This window comes from Rhineura floridana, chromosome 10, assembly GCF_030035675.1.
Source record: "Rhineura floridana isolate rRhiFlo1 chromosome 10, rRhiFlo1.hap2, whole genome shotgun sequence".
In the NCBI taxonomy this organism is placed as follows: domain Eukaryota; kingdom Metazoa; phylum Chordata; class Lepidosauria; order Squamata; family Rhineuridae; genus Rhineura; species Rhineura floridana.
Window position 1 is genome coordinate 89,267,786 of NC_084489.1, and position 14,802 is coordinate 89,282,587.

At 44.6% G+C, this 14,802-nt stretch overlaps 1 protein-coding gene across 5 annotated transcripts in view; it reads right to left on the reverse strand.

The window, feature by feature from the left end:
• The window catches only part of SCAP (SREBF chaperone), a 73,831-nt gene extending 62,401 nt beyond the window's left edge, over positions 1–11,430 (reverse strand). For 2 of the 5 annotated variants that reach the window (XM_061587221.1, XM_061587226.1), the window contains exon 1: positions 11,099–11,336. The gene's annotated coding sequence lies outside the window, so the exon portion shown is untranslated. The other 3 variants (XM_061587225.1, XM_061587222.1, XM_061587224.1) reach the window with 3 other exon arrangements.
• Positions 11,431–14,802: the final 3,372 nt, after the last annotated feature.

Below are 14,802 nucleotides of genomic sequence, written 5' to 3' on the forward strand. Positions count from 1 at the left end.
CCAAATGGCATCGCTCTGTATTGAAAGTGTTGGTGGCCAAAGGCAAACTGAAGAAACTTTCTGTGGGCTATGCAAATGGGCACATGGAGATACGCTTCCTTAAGGTCGATAGAAGCCAGGAAGTCTCCTTCATGCAGACTCTCAGTAATGGAGTGGAGAGATTCCGTTTTGAACCTGCAATATGTTACAAAACGGTTGACAAACTTAAGGTCCAATACCGCCCTCCAAGATAAATCTCGTTTTGGCACAGCAAATAGGAGGGAGTACACCCCTTCCGACCTCTCAGTTGTGGGAACTGGCTCTATCGCCGCTATGTCCAAGAGGTGATGTATAGCTGTCTGCATGATGTTGTGCCTGGCTGGTGCCCTTGGGCAAGGAGACGGATGGAATCTGTCTGATGGGGTTACCCAGAACTCTATGGTATAGCCATAAGTGAAAAGGTTCCTGATCCAGGAGACCGTAGTAAGGCGCAGCCATCGATCTCCAAAATTAAGTAATCTGCCACCTATGGGGAGGGCGTTAATACTACTTGAGTAGGCGGGGGCCTCCCTTATATGAGGACGATGAGTTGCCCCTGCGCCCTTGGTACTGACCTCTGCCCTGGAAGCGTCGGTTCCAGGAGCCCCTGAATGCGTTGGGGTCATAGGGTCTGAAGTCGCGGCCTCGTCCTCCTGGCCGCGTTCCTCGAAAGGACTGGTTAGAGCGAAAGGAGGGAAATCGCCTGAAGGGCCTGTGGTCGATGTTCTTGACTGTGGCCAGAACCGGTTTGTGGGCGTCTTTTGGATCAACCAGAACTGCCTTTAGAGCTTCCTCGCCGAAGAGTAGAGATCCGGAGTAAGGAGCCTTGGACAGGTTCAGTCTGGCCGCTGAATCAGCTTGCCAGTGGCGAAGCCAGAGGGTGCGACGAGCGACTATTTGAGTCGTCATGGCTCGTGCCCCTAGTTGAGTGGCATCCAAAGTGGCATCGGCCACAAAAGCTGCTGTCTTACGTAATTTCGATAGTGCTCTTCTGAAGGCGACAGGATCAGGGTTAGCATCCTCTAGAAGGTCATCCATCCACATCATAGAGGCTCTGGAGAAGATGGAGGCTGAAGCGGAGGCACGCATGGCTAGGGCAGTGGCCTCGTGATTCTTGCGGAGGGCGAAGTCTATTCGTCGCTCAGTAGTATCCTTTAGGTGGGATTCCCCTTCCCTGGGCAAGAGAGATCTTGAAACGAGGCGAGCGATTGGTTCATCTATGCCAGGGACATCTAACTTGGTGGCAAAGTCTGGGGCTAGGGCGTAAAGTCTGTCAGCCAGGTTCTTGAAGCGTCGAGCTTTGAGTGGATGAGCCCATTCTTCGGAGGCTAATTTGGCAATTGGGTCTGGCACCGGGATGTAGTGTTCAGTAGGTGCAGGGGATTTGAGGACCTTGGCCCCTTTGATAGCTGGGGCGGACGAAGTTGAAGGCGCAGTCTGGAGACCAAGGGTATGTAGTACCCTACGTGCTAGCGGCTGATAGTCTGAGGCATTAAACAAGCGATACGATGTATCCTCCTCATGATCTGAATAGTCGCTCCAGTCGTCTCCTTCAACATGGTCAGTGAAAGTTGACTCCTCCGCATACGAGGCTTCGTCCGTACATCTGCCTCTGGCTACATCAAAGGGATCTGGTGAACAGGAAGGATGAGCTTCATGGCACGCACATTGGTCCATGTTGAGTGGAGGTATGGCAGGAACTTGTGGTAGTGACTGCATTTGGGTGAAAAATGCCAGCATGGCTTGAAGTTGGGAGAGGAAATCAGGAGACAGCTGCAGACCAGATGTGGCAGATGTGTGTGCCTGATGAACTATTGGAACAGATGTTTGAGGCGGTAAACCCGAGGTAGGTTCGTTAGGCGAACAGTGAGCGGGAAAGCCAACAAACTCTTCCTCGTCAGAGGCAGCAGCAGGGGAATGAAAAATATCACTTATGTGTGTCTGTGCTGTGGTGGCGATTGGCACAGAGACATAACGAGGGCGCTTTGATTTACTATGGCTGGAAAGATGTTTTGTCTTAGCCAGTGCTTTGGCATGTCTGGTCTTAGACGTGTTAGGATGTTGTGGCTTGGCTGATTGTGGCATGTCTGGCTGATCTGGCACCATGTGTGTTGATGGTGACATGCCTGGCTGTTCTGCCATCTTATATTAACTTGGGTGCAGTACACTGCCACGGAGGGGGCAGGATGTAAAGACCCGAACTGGCACAGCGTACTACCACGGAGGGGGTAGAATACACTGGCAGATGGCGAAGTGCACTGCCACAGAGGGGGCAAAATGCACTGAGGTATCAGCGTTAAAATAATATAGGCTGTTTTAGATTTGGCACACTCAGATTAGTGCTGTAGGCTGGGTTTTAGGCTTGTTCACGGCCCCAGGGGGGGCAGGATATACAATACAAATCAGGTTTAGTACAAGTCAGCCACTGATATAAAGCTCCAGCCTTGATAATATAATCCAGCCACTAGGATTAAAGCTCCAGCCTTGATAATACAATCCAGCCCACTAGGATTGGAGCTCCAGCCTTGATAATATAATTCAGCCACTAGGATTACAGCCACAGTAAAAAAGTGTGTAAATCAGCACATATACACAAACATACGGATGTTTGTCAGCAGCACATATACACAAACATACGGATAGATAGCCTGCAGGGGAGGAATCCGATGGTTGATAAGGGTAACAAAAAAGGCGGGAGATTTGAAGTCAAAAAATGGCGCCCGGAAAAAAAAAAAAGGAAAAAGAGCGGGAAAAAAATGGCGGAGAGGGAAGAAGCAATGGCGGCCGTCGGAAGCGAACTGGGGGAAGGGCTGCCCAGCACAGTCTCATAGGAGGAACCGCGGGGCCGAAAAACGCACTAGCGGCTCTAAAAAATCCCCTGGTAGTAAGGGAAAAGCGGCAGCCGCCGCAGAGAGAGCCGCCGTCGCCGTTTGCAAAGCCCTTCGCAGTGGGAATTAAAGCCACGTAGCGAGGGTGATCTGAGGAAAAAGGTATGATGGGGTAACAGCGGGAGCCGCACCTGCAAGCTCCCGCTGGGATCGGAAGAGCCGCAGCCGCGGCAACAGAGCCGGGGGGGGGAGGCTCAAAAACGATCAAAAACCAAGATAACCGCAGCGGCGGTCACTGAGGGAACTCCCAGACAACGGATACAATAGAGCCGGGGGGGGGGGTTGCTCGAAAACTGCCAAAAACCAAGAAAGCCGCAGCCGCGGTCTCAGAGGACCCCCCAGTCAAGGAAAGAAAATAACTTGAAAAGAATAGCTTGGGAAAGAACGAAGAGAGCCGCAGCCGCGGTCTCTGAGGGGACCCTCAGTAGGCTAAACACAAAACAGAAAAAAGGATTTGAAGACAAATACACAAAGAAATACGAGACTTAGCTAAATGCTACGTGTAATTCCAATCTTGTTCGTACGAAGGCAAGAATGAACTGGAGAGTGGGAGGGGCCTGACGCCCCTAGTCTTGACTTCAAAGACATTCTTGCCTTCGCACGATAGGTGGAGCTAAAACCCGTTGTGATGGCCGGACTCATAGGGAAAAGAAGTAACTTTTCCAAGCTCTGCTCTTAATTGCTAAAGATCATACTTTTAGAGCCCCAAACTAGCATTTTTCCCCATTCTAATCATTGGTCCCTGGATCCAACCCAGTGACTACATACAATGAATTTTACTAACAAATCCCCAGAGGAGAAACTTTCAAAGATTCTCAATATCTCAAGATATTGAGAGAATCCAGCATCTAATTAAATTAACAATCCTATAACAACTCTACAATAAACAATGTATCCAAAATATGGCAGTAAACAAATGCTTAACTGTGCATACATCCCTCTAGCACCGTACATTGCTATGTCCATCCTGATTACACAAAGCCTAACACAGACGTTGGCCTGTTTTAATCTTTAGTTAGTAGCTGTTTTGTTTTTAATATGTTTCTGATCACTTGTTTTTAACTTTATTGATGATTTTAATGTTTTTTGTAAACCACTTAGAGGTCTTTACATTCAAGCAGTATATAATTTGTTAAATAAAAATAAAAATTTTCCTAATAATAAAAAAATCTAAGGCAGCGAACATAAAATCATCATCAGTAATACACAGATAAAATTGCCAACGTTTAAAAACCAAAACAGACATAAGCAAATTATTTGTCTGGGTAGGCTTACCGGAATAAAAAATGTTAGCAGGCATGGGTGCTTGATTAATGTTAATAGGCAGGGAGTTTCAACGCTTAGGTGCTGTCAAACCAAAAGATCAACACCTAAGGCTAAGAGATCAGGCGGGTTTTAAGGTGTCGACAAGAATTCAATTTTTATCCACCTTTCTTCTGTGGAACTCAAGTCCAGGAAAATCAACAGAGTCATGTCACTACTCTTTCTCCTATTCAAGGCTAACCAAGGCAGTTGTCTTCCTGAAGCCCAATATAAGGCAATCGCACATCTTGAATGAAAAAGATGCACACTTCCATTCAAAATCACCTAGAGCTTCACAGCCACTGCTGTTTACCGCTCTGGCCATGAAGGAGAGGGGAGAGTAATATAATTCCTAAAATCACAGGGATCCAGGGAGGATTTCTTCAATAGAGGTCTAATTACTGTTTTCAAAATACATGTGGAATGAAGCATTCCCACAAAGTTACATTACTGTCATTAAAATACAGGTGTTCCACCTCATGACTTCTCAACTTACACAGACACTGATAATCAACTGAAACTCATCCAACGAAACTTCAAAAGATGTAATCCTAAACATTCCTATTATAGACTGTTTCAGTGGTGCTATTCAAGCCAGAAAAGATGTGAGCCATTTTGAGGGGGGGGGGAGAAAAATGCTTAGCAAAAATATCACAGCCAAAGTTCAAAGTTCTTAACCACTGACCAAACAAGAGCCAGACTGTAAAGCCCCTTAGCCACGTGGATGCATTTAAGCTGGATGAGAGCATATGCAAAAATAATGGTGAAGCAGCATCTCTGTTGCCACTGCTACCATGGAACAGGCCACCAAATGGGCTGCATTTGTTGCAAGTCTTCCTCCTCATCTGCTTGAGCCCTCATCCCATCCCCAAAAAGCTATAGGAAAGCCTGGACTCTGGCAACATGTAGAGGGTGCCTAAGAATGCAAACTGGATTCACCATGATCTTCTGGTCAGCAGGGAACAGAGCAGGTAGCAAAGGCTTGCCTCCTCTTCAGGCAGAATGCAAGGCCAATTGGGAAAAAAATCCTTTATGTCTTTCCTGGAAAGGAAAAACCTTCCATTATCAGGACTTGACTTCAGCATAGAAATTGCTTATTTTTTTAAAAAAAGGTAGCAGATTGTATTTATCGTCCATAGAAAAGTAGTAAAGAAAAAAGAATACGGAGACACAGGAAGTAGGAAGCCAACAGTGTCCCTAACAGAAACTGCAGTCATCAACTGCACAGAAGAGATGCACAGCCGACCCTCCATGATGCTTCATAAGTGGAAGACAGCTGCTTTCTCAGAGAAGGGGCAGAGAACTGCCCTTCTTTTCCATTTTGTTTTTACCTGAAAAACTGAGCCTCAGAAGAGTCAGCAGGAGCAAAAAGAGCTAGGCCTCCAGTCTGTCAATTCTCTCCACAAATGCCAATCCCCTGCCCCTGTGCTACCTGAATAAATGCAGGTCAGAATTCACATTTGACACTATAATGTGTACTGCAGAGGTTGTCAATGCAGCACACGTAAACATACAGGTACCCACAGAGCCCTCCTGGCACCTGCAGTCCCTTCCCCCTGCTGAAATTAGGCTTGAAAGAAGCATTCTAATGTAGCCACAAGACACTGCAGCGTGTACTTGGTTGCAGTGCGTGTGGTGCCCGCAACAACTTCTTTGGTTTGAAAATGTGCCCATAAGCCCAAGAAGGTGGATGACCCCTGGTGTACTGCCACCCTGCATAACGGCAATGGAAGTTAAGGGCATGGGAAGTATAGGTGAGAGATAACAGTCCACACTAAACCTGGGGAATTTTTTTTTAAGTGAGAGATAACAGTCCACACTAAACTTGGGGGATTTTTACAAAATTCAGTTGGAAATTCCTCTACATAAGATCCTTAAAGATAATGAAGTTATCTGCATGAGATATCAAAAGAAGTTATATTAGCCTTTGGACTCCCTTTTGTGAACTTCAGAGGAATGTACTTCAGCATCTGTCTCTCTTTTCATTTGCTTCTCTGCTCCATACAATAAATTCTTTCCTATATACAATCCTCAGATTCTTTAGCCCCACACTTCTCTAACATGTGAACTAAGCAATTACGAACACGGGCAACAGCAGTTTCTGCAACTGAAGGGACTAGAAAGTGTTTCAGCAATTGCTGGATTGCTGATAGCTTTTACATAGCACAAACTGGATTGCCTGCGTATAAGATGCAACATAGTGTGCAAACTACAGAAGCCGCACATGACTTGTTTACACTGTACAATATCCTTCCACACTTTTACTGCTTCAGAATATACCCATGCAACATAGCTTTCCATTTCACATTCCACAAAACAGATGCCATTCCAGTTAAATGCTTGCTGGGTTCTGCCCCTTTCTTCTCATCTCCAGAACTGTAACTTTGTTTTTCTTAGCTGAACATGATTTGTGCGTGTACAGCAACAAGACTTACAGCTACTTCACACTTTTATATTTATTAGATTTTATCACTCTGTCCCTAAGGGTCTGAATGGTTTACAGAAATATTTACAGCTTTACATTTGCGATGTTTATTCTCCACCATTAAAAATAAGAGGTCAAAATATGCATATTTCAAAAGTTCCATTTGAAAAATACAAATGTAAGGATCCTACTAAACTGAGTCTTACATAGGATTATAGCAGTCTTTCCCAAACTTTGGGTCCCCAGATGTTGCTGAACTACAATTCCTATCAGCCCCAGCCAGCATGGCCAGTGGTCAGAAATGATGGGAATTGTAATGCAGCAACTTGTGGGAACCCAAAGGTTAGGAAAGGCTGGATTATTATTATTATTATCCTGCCCTTCCTCCCAGTAGGAGCCCAGGGTGGCAAACAAAAGCACTAAAACATCATAAAAGCAGACATTAACATATATTAAAATATCTTTAAAAGCATATTTTTTAAAAAACCTTTAAAAACATCTTAAAAAGTAATTCCAACACAGACACAGACCGGGAGACAGTCTACTTAAAAGGCTTGTTGAAAGAGGAAGGTCTTCAGGAGGTGCCGAAAAGATATCAGAGATGGCGCCTGTCTAATATTTGGGGGGAGGGAATTCCAAAGGGTAGGTGCCACGACACTAAAGGTCCACCTCTTGTGTTGTGTGCAATGGACTTCCCGATAAGATGGTATCTGCAGGAGGCCCTCACCTACAGAACGCAGTGATCGACTGGGTATAAAATGGGTAAGACAGTCTTTCAGGTATCCTGTTCCCAAACTGTATAGTATAAAGAGCGACAGTGAAAGAAGGTGGCCACCCTGCCAAAGAAATTTCTTTCCCTATTTCAAAGGAAACAAGCCAGTTGCACGAGTCGCTCTTCAGGTGATATATCTTACAATTAGTCATTACTTATAGTATTAGAGTTTTTGTCATGATACTACTGACTCACAAGTGACTGAAAGTGCAACAGGCAAGTGAGATGCTAAGGAAGCAACTGCACATAGAATGCTATTAGAAATTTGCATCAGTAGTGTGTATTTTAAGAGTTTGACCAGAGGTTCTAAATCTCCACAATTCAGTTTTTAGGGATCAGAAAATGCACAATGTCTTTCATATTTGCCAAACAATTATAATCCCATCACCTCAGCTCCCTCAAAAATAAAAACCCTTCCCTTTCTGCCCATAAACCAAACAGCTGAGACCTACATTCTTTCTTCTCAACAAAGAGTTGCATACCTTCTAGACCCAGGTCCATATTTCACAATAAGAAATATTATCCCTCTGTCTGCCCTCAGAGCAGAATGATGCAAACTTTATTTCATGAGTAAAAACTGCAGGGTATGTAATGGGCAATGTAATTATGATGTTATCAGCTAGATCGGTACTGACACTACACTCTTTCCTTGCCTTAGAGCCAACATATAAAATTTAAGATTTTTATTCTGCCTTTCCTTGAAAGAAAAATCCAATGTGGCTCTCCATCAATTCATAAATAACCTACTTTTAAAAAATCAGCACATTAAGAGACACACTCATATTAAATCTAACTACATACAAAGGCACTTTAAGAGAGATACTCAAATTAAACCTAGACAACGGCACATAAACAATGACCAAAAGTCCCACCTATCTGCTTTTACAGCTGCAAGGAATCATATCATGTTGACCTGTACACTTTTTTCTTCATCTCACAATACTCCTGAAAGTCACGTTTCTTCTGTCACTGACTCACATGGTTGCAGGGAATGTATCTGAACGCATACACACACTAGGAAAATGTGATCGTGAAACATGTAATGACTCAAGTGTGTAGGTGTAGGGTATTGCTAAAGCAACCAAAGTGTACTTTCCACTTGCTTCATGAAACTATCTGTGTCCTGTTAACAGAAACAGCATCTCTACAAAATGAAAAGTGTCTTAGCATAGTGACTAAGGCACTGAGCTATGAACCGAAATGTCCCTAGTTCAGAACTTGCCTTTGCCATGAATACTCTAGATGGCCTTAGGCAAGCCACTGTATTTCAACCTCTAATTTGCAATATGAGATATAATAGTAATGTATTTCATAGGTCTTTTGCAAGGATGAATGTTTGAAAATGCTATACAAAAGTGTTATTAAAAGGAAGTGCCCCTCCCAAGTAAAGCTGTCTCCCACATTGTTTACTTTTAATGCCAACTGAAGACATCTGTTTGCCCAGGCTTTAGGGAGCTAAATCTGCTTTGAATCTAACACTTATGTTATACTGTTGTAGTTTTTAGATTTTTTAATTATTGTTGTTAATGGTAGTATTGCTACTATGCCGCATGCTGCCCTCGACTCCTCGATGGAGGAAAGCTGGCATATAAACACAGTATTATAATTATCCATGTCCATAGGAAAAAAGTCACACAAAAAAGAAGAGCCCTGCAAGCTTTTTCTTTTTCTTCAAACCTGAGTCCTGTTTCAACATCACCCAGAAGCAGCATATTCCATACCCACCACGCACCTCCAACCTGGAAAATTTTCTCTCCATTCTATACTTCATTATTATTACTATTATTACTATTATTACATTTATTGCCCACCCTTCACCAGAATGTCCTAGGTCAAGTTACAACAATTTAAAATTCAGTATTAAAACAGTTAAAACAAATTGCTCACAGGAGTGACCACTGTGAGAACACGAAGCTGGACTACACAGGCAATTGTCCTGACCCAGCAGGCTCTTTTTATGTTCTATGAATATGGTGGATCCTGAAAACACACATCTAAGGTTTCAATGGCCAGGATACAGAGGTGCATCTTCGACATTCCCTGGAAACTGTACAGTGAAAGGGCCAGACACACCTCAGCAGGGAGGGAGTTCCACAACTCAAGAGCTGCCACAGAGAATGCCCTCTCCCATACCATCACCACCCCAAACTTCTGCCGTCAGTGGAACAACCAAGAGGGTTCCCTCTGCTGATCTTAACTCCTGAGAGGGTCTGTAGGAAAGGAAGCAATCTCTCAGATATTTGGGGCCGAAGTCATTTAGGGCTTTAAATGCTAGGGTGAGCACCTTGAATTGGTCTGGGAAACGAACAAGCAACCAATGCAGCTGTTTAAATTAAGGGGTTATATGAAATCTAATGGAACCCCAGCCAGTAATCTGGCCGCTGCATTTTGGACCAACTGACATTCCCGAGTTGTCTTCAAGGGGCACCCTGGGCTCCTAGTGGAGGAAGGGTGGGCTATAAATTAAATAAATAAATAAGGGCAGCCCCACATAGAGCACATTGCAATAATCCAGTCTGGAAGCTGCCAGAGCAGGAAATATGCCCTCTTAGTCACTGAGCCTCAAGTGACAATGCTGGATCTTTAGATCTTTCTCTCATTCCTCACCCCTCCCCAGCCTATGCATATTTACTCAGAAGTAAGGCCCAACAGGGCTTCCTCAAAGTAAGTGCAAGCAGAAACACAGCCCTACTGTGTCACTTCCTACGTGTGTTATTTTTAGTCCTACACTGAGCCATGAAGCTCACAAAGTGTCCTCGGGCAAGTAGTCACCATCTCTCCCGCCTTGTTCTCACTCAGACAGTCCACCTGTGCTTGGGCTACACTGCTTGAGGCAGCTGGGGGGAGACTGAAAAATATGCCCCTACAGAAAGCTAAATAAATCCCTGCTTGGCAGAAAGGAAGTTAGGCCATTACCTTTCTCCCAAATGTGCTAGTTTTCTATCTGCAGGGATTTGTGCTAATATACTTCCAGAGAAGTTAGCTCTGTTAGGCTGCAATCCAATACACAATTTACCTGGAAGTAAGTCCCACTTAACCCAATAGAGCTTACTTCTGAGTAGAAATGCATTGATTGGACTTGATAGCCTTATAGGCCCCTTCCAACTCTACTATTCTATGATTGCAGCTTTTGTCTGTTGCAATAAAAAAAGCGGCTTGCAGCACCTTAAAAAGACTAACAGATTATGCTAAAGCATTAGTTTATGTAAACTAGAGTACACTTCATCTGAAAGATGACGCCACAATAAAATACATTCACCGTTTGGTTAATATGCACCGTAAGCCACGTCGAGAACTACCGTTAGTTGACAGAGCATAAATACTCCCCAACAAATAAATGATAGACACTTACTAATGAATGACAGATAAATGTTTACTTGGGGGTGGGAAGAGAACACTCCATCCTGCGATCCCCAACTTGCCATGACACGTGGTAGAACCCCACGAGAAGCACCCCAGAGTCTGACCTACCTGGCAGGGTTGTTGTAAAGATTTTTTAAAGGCAGCTCTTTAGAGGAATGGCGGGATAAAAAAGAGAGCGGATCATAAGCGCACGGGCACACACACAGCCCGCTCCCCACTGCCTCGAACCCCCACCCCCCTTCTCCATACACGCAACGCTCCCTCGCCACTCTCCCCTCCTCATGCCTTCCTGGATCCCTATTCACACACACACACACATTCTCCCCTCACCGGAGAGCGGCGGGAAAAGAAAAGGCGCGCGAGCCCCTCACCCGAGGGAGGGAAGGTGCCGCGGGGGGCGCTCTGAAGTAAAATGCTTCCTCACTTTCTCTCTTCCTCTCTCACGACTCGGCTCCCCGCTCCACTTTCTCCTCCAGCGCGATCGACGCCGCGTCTCGCAGGGCGGCCGCTCCGCCTCCTCCCAACTCAGGCCTCTCGCGAGCGGACAAGCCAAAGGCCTCCCTTTCCCTCTCACCTGCGCACGCGCGTGCCACGCTCCGCCCTCTTCGCTGCTGCGCCTCCTTCCCGCCCATTCCTTCTCCTCCTCCTCGGGCGGGCTTTGCGCCGCGGAAGGCGGGAGAAGTCACCTCCTGAAGGCAACGTCACTGGCCGCCACGCGCATGCTCCAGCGAGGAAGACCTCTCCTGCCTGCCATATCTTTTCCCTACCTACCCACCCGACGACTCCCCCAAAAGAGAATCCTGGGAATTATAGTTTAAGCGTGCTGGGGGGTTTTCATTCATTCATTGGCGATCACTCATGGCCAAGTAAGATTGTCTTCCAAGATAAGGTCTTTAGCGGTGGGTCCGTAAGTGACTGTGGAGGCCAATTCTGGATCCACACAGCCTCCCACAGTGAGGACACAGGTTTCCAAATGGAAGATGGTCACGATGAGGATTTGCTTGACGTGCCTTCCGCTTTGCTCGTTTGTCCCTTTCGCCCTGTACTAGTGCTTCTTCAAAGTCCACAGCACCATTGATAATAGCCAACCTCCATTTGGGATGTTCATGGGCCAAGGCTTCCCAGTTCTCAATGTTCATGTTACATTGTTTTAGATTCACTTTAAGAACATCTTTAAACCTCTTTTGCTGTCCACCAATATTCCGTTTTCCATCCTTAAGTTGGGAGTAAAGTAGCTGCTTTGGAAGACTGTGATCAGGCATTCGAACAACATGGCCGATCCAGCGAAGTTTATGTTGTAGGATCATTGTTTCAACACTGGTGGTCTTTGCTTCTTCCAAAATGCTAACATTAGTCCGCCTATCTACAATTCAAAGGATCCTTTGGGAGAAGCCTTGTGCTTCAAATGTATGGTGTGTAGGCAGCCTAACGTTAGGCAGAATAGAAAGCCACTTTATACTGCATCTGAGGCTATTGCGCTATGCAGCTCAGTGTTGTCTACCCTGACTGGCACCAGCTCGACTTTTCTAGCCCTCTCTGGAGATGCCATTGTGGACTGCACCTTCTCCCTGCCCCATGCCATTCACTCATAAAAGATTTTGTGATAATTGTTATGTGTCTTCAAGTCGATTTTGACTTATAGCAACCCTATGAATCAGTGACCTCCAAGAGCATCTGTTCTGAATCACCCTGTTGAGATCCTGCAAGTTCAGGTCTGTGGCTTCCTTGATGGAATCAATCCATCTCTTGTTTGGTCTTCCTCTTTTTCTATTATCTTCTGTTTTTCCCAGCATTATGGTCTTTTCTAGTGAATCATATCTTCTCATGATGTGTCCAAAGTATGATAACCTCAGTTTCATCATTTTATCTTCTAGTGACAGTCCTGGTTTAATTTGTTCTAACAAATTATTTGTCTTTTTTGCAGTCCATGGTATGTGCAAAGTTCTCCTCCAACACCACATTTCAAATGAGTTGATTTTTCTCTTATCTGCTTTTTTCACTGACCAATTTTCACATCCATACACAAAGATTGGGAATACCATGGTTTGAATGATCCTGACTTTAGTGTTCAGTGATACATCTTTGCATTTGGGGACCTTTTCTAGTTCTCTCATAGCTGCCCTCCCCAGTCCTAGCCTTCTGATTTCTTGACTATTGTCTCCATTTTGGTTAATGACTGTGCCGAGGTATTGATAATCCTTGACAAGTTCAATGTCCTCATTGTCAACTTTAAAGTTACATAAATCTTCTGTTGTCATTACTTTAGTCTTTGTGACGTTCACCTATAGCCCTGCTTTTGTGCTTTCCTCTTGTTATGAATTGTTGTTATGAATACTATAGCTACTATTGATTATCAATCATGAACTGATTAATTATTTTGGATATCATCTGCCAGTCTGAAGGATTGTCGTGTAGGTTCCTTGGTGTTTGAAGAAAACATCTTTTATAAACCTCCAACAAAATGTATTTATTATGACAACACCATAAATAATAATGGCCTGTATCTGAGCAAGACATACAGCAGCTGGACCTGTCGGGTCTGCTGTAAGTTGGATTCCTGCACTGAGCAGGGGGTTGGACTCAATGGCCTAATAGGCCCCTTCCAACTCCACTATTCTGTGATTCTCAATGTTCTTGACTAACATAAGCTCATTTACTTCAGTGGATCTACCCAAAATATACATGCCAATAATAATTGATCCACTAAGTGGCAAAAAAACCCTTGCAGTTTAAGAACGTACCTATAGCCAACAGAAATTTCTATCAAAATTTAAAAAGGAGGGCAATTGGGCAGCTATAGTGAATGCACCAGGAGAGCAAGAGACCTGACCTCCTCTCTTGAGATACTGTACTGCCCCACAAATTTGTCAGAATGCAAACACAATTTGGATTGGTCTTTCACAGTCCAATCTGCTTCCTGTGTAGCTTGCAAGAATTTGGTAACGTGCTTATGAGCATATGGTGAGTGGTGGCAAGGGAAGGGATAGGAGGGAGGAGGAGGAGGGGAAAACAGGTTTGATCATTTGCATGCTTTTTGAGTTCAGTGGGATTTAGTCCTGTACAATCATGCTTAGGATAGGTGAAACTGACTTGGGGGAGGGGCAGGGAGGGGGGAGGAGATTGGGTGGGTGGGCACTGGGCAGAGGGGAAGCCCCTTTCCATTCCAGAAGGAAAATATTGTGAACAGTATCATTGCTTTTCAGGGGTTCCCCCACCTTTTTATTCTACAGCAGGCACATGTAGCCTCCCACCCAAATTTAAATGAAAGTTGTCACTGGCCACATCCACACCAGACTATTATTTCACTTTAGACAGTCATGGTTTGTCCCAAAGAATCCTGGGAAGTGTAGTTACTGAAGGGTGCTGAGAGTTGTTAGGAGAGGCCCTATTCCCCTCACAGAGCTTCAGTCAGAGCAGCTGACTGTTAAACCACTCTGGCCACTGGAGCTCTGTCAGGGGAATAGGAGTCTCCTCTCAGCACCCTTCACAAACTACACTTCCCAGGATCCTTTGAGGCAAGCCATGACTGTCAAAAGTGAAATAAAAGTCTGGTGTGGGTGTGGCCACCCAATTAGCCAAGCCAATCAGCTGTGAGTCTGACTTTTAGAACACTGACAGTTGGTTCTTACTGAGCATGCCCGACATTATCATTCAGTTCCATGCAAAGTTTCTTAAATTAATTAAAAATCAGCCAGGCATTTTTTTTAACTTTTAAACTGCAGAAGATAAAGGTCAGAGTATGGGGCAAGGTCAGTAATAGGATTACAGGTACTCTGTGAACATGGCTGATTTCTAATTAATTTCTACAAATTTTGAGACCACTGACAAAAAAGTCCAACAGGGGTCTGGATTTTTTCTCGTTTTACACTTTGAACTCTCGATTCTCTGACGGTTTTGTGTATCCATGAAAATTTAGAGGGTTGTTAAGCAAGAGTTTCTGAGTTCAGGACTATAAGTTTTGTAATGTTTTGTTTTGAAATGTGCTTATGGGAAGCAACAGAAAGACATGGAGGGTATTTTAAATTTAACATTGT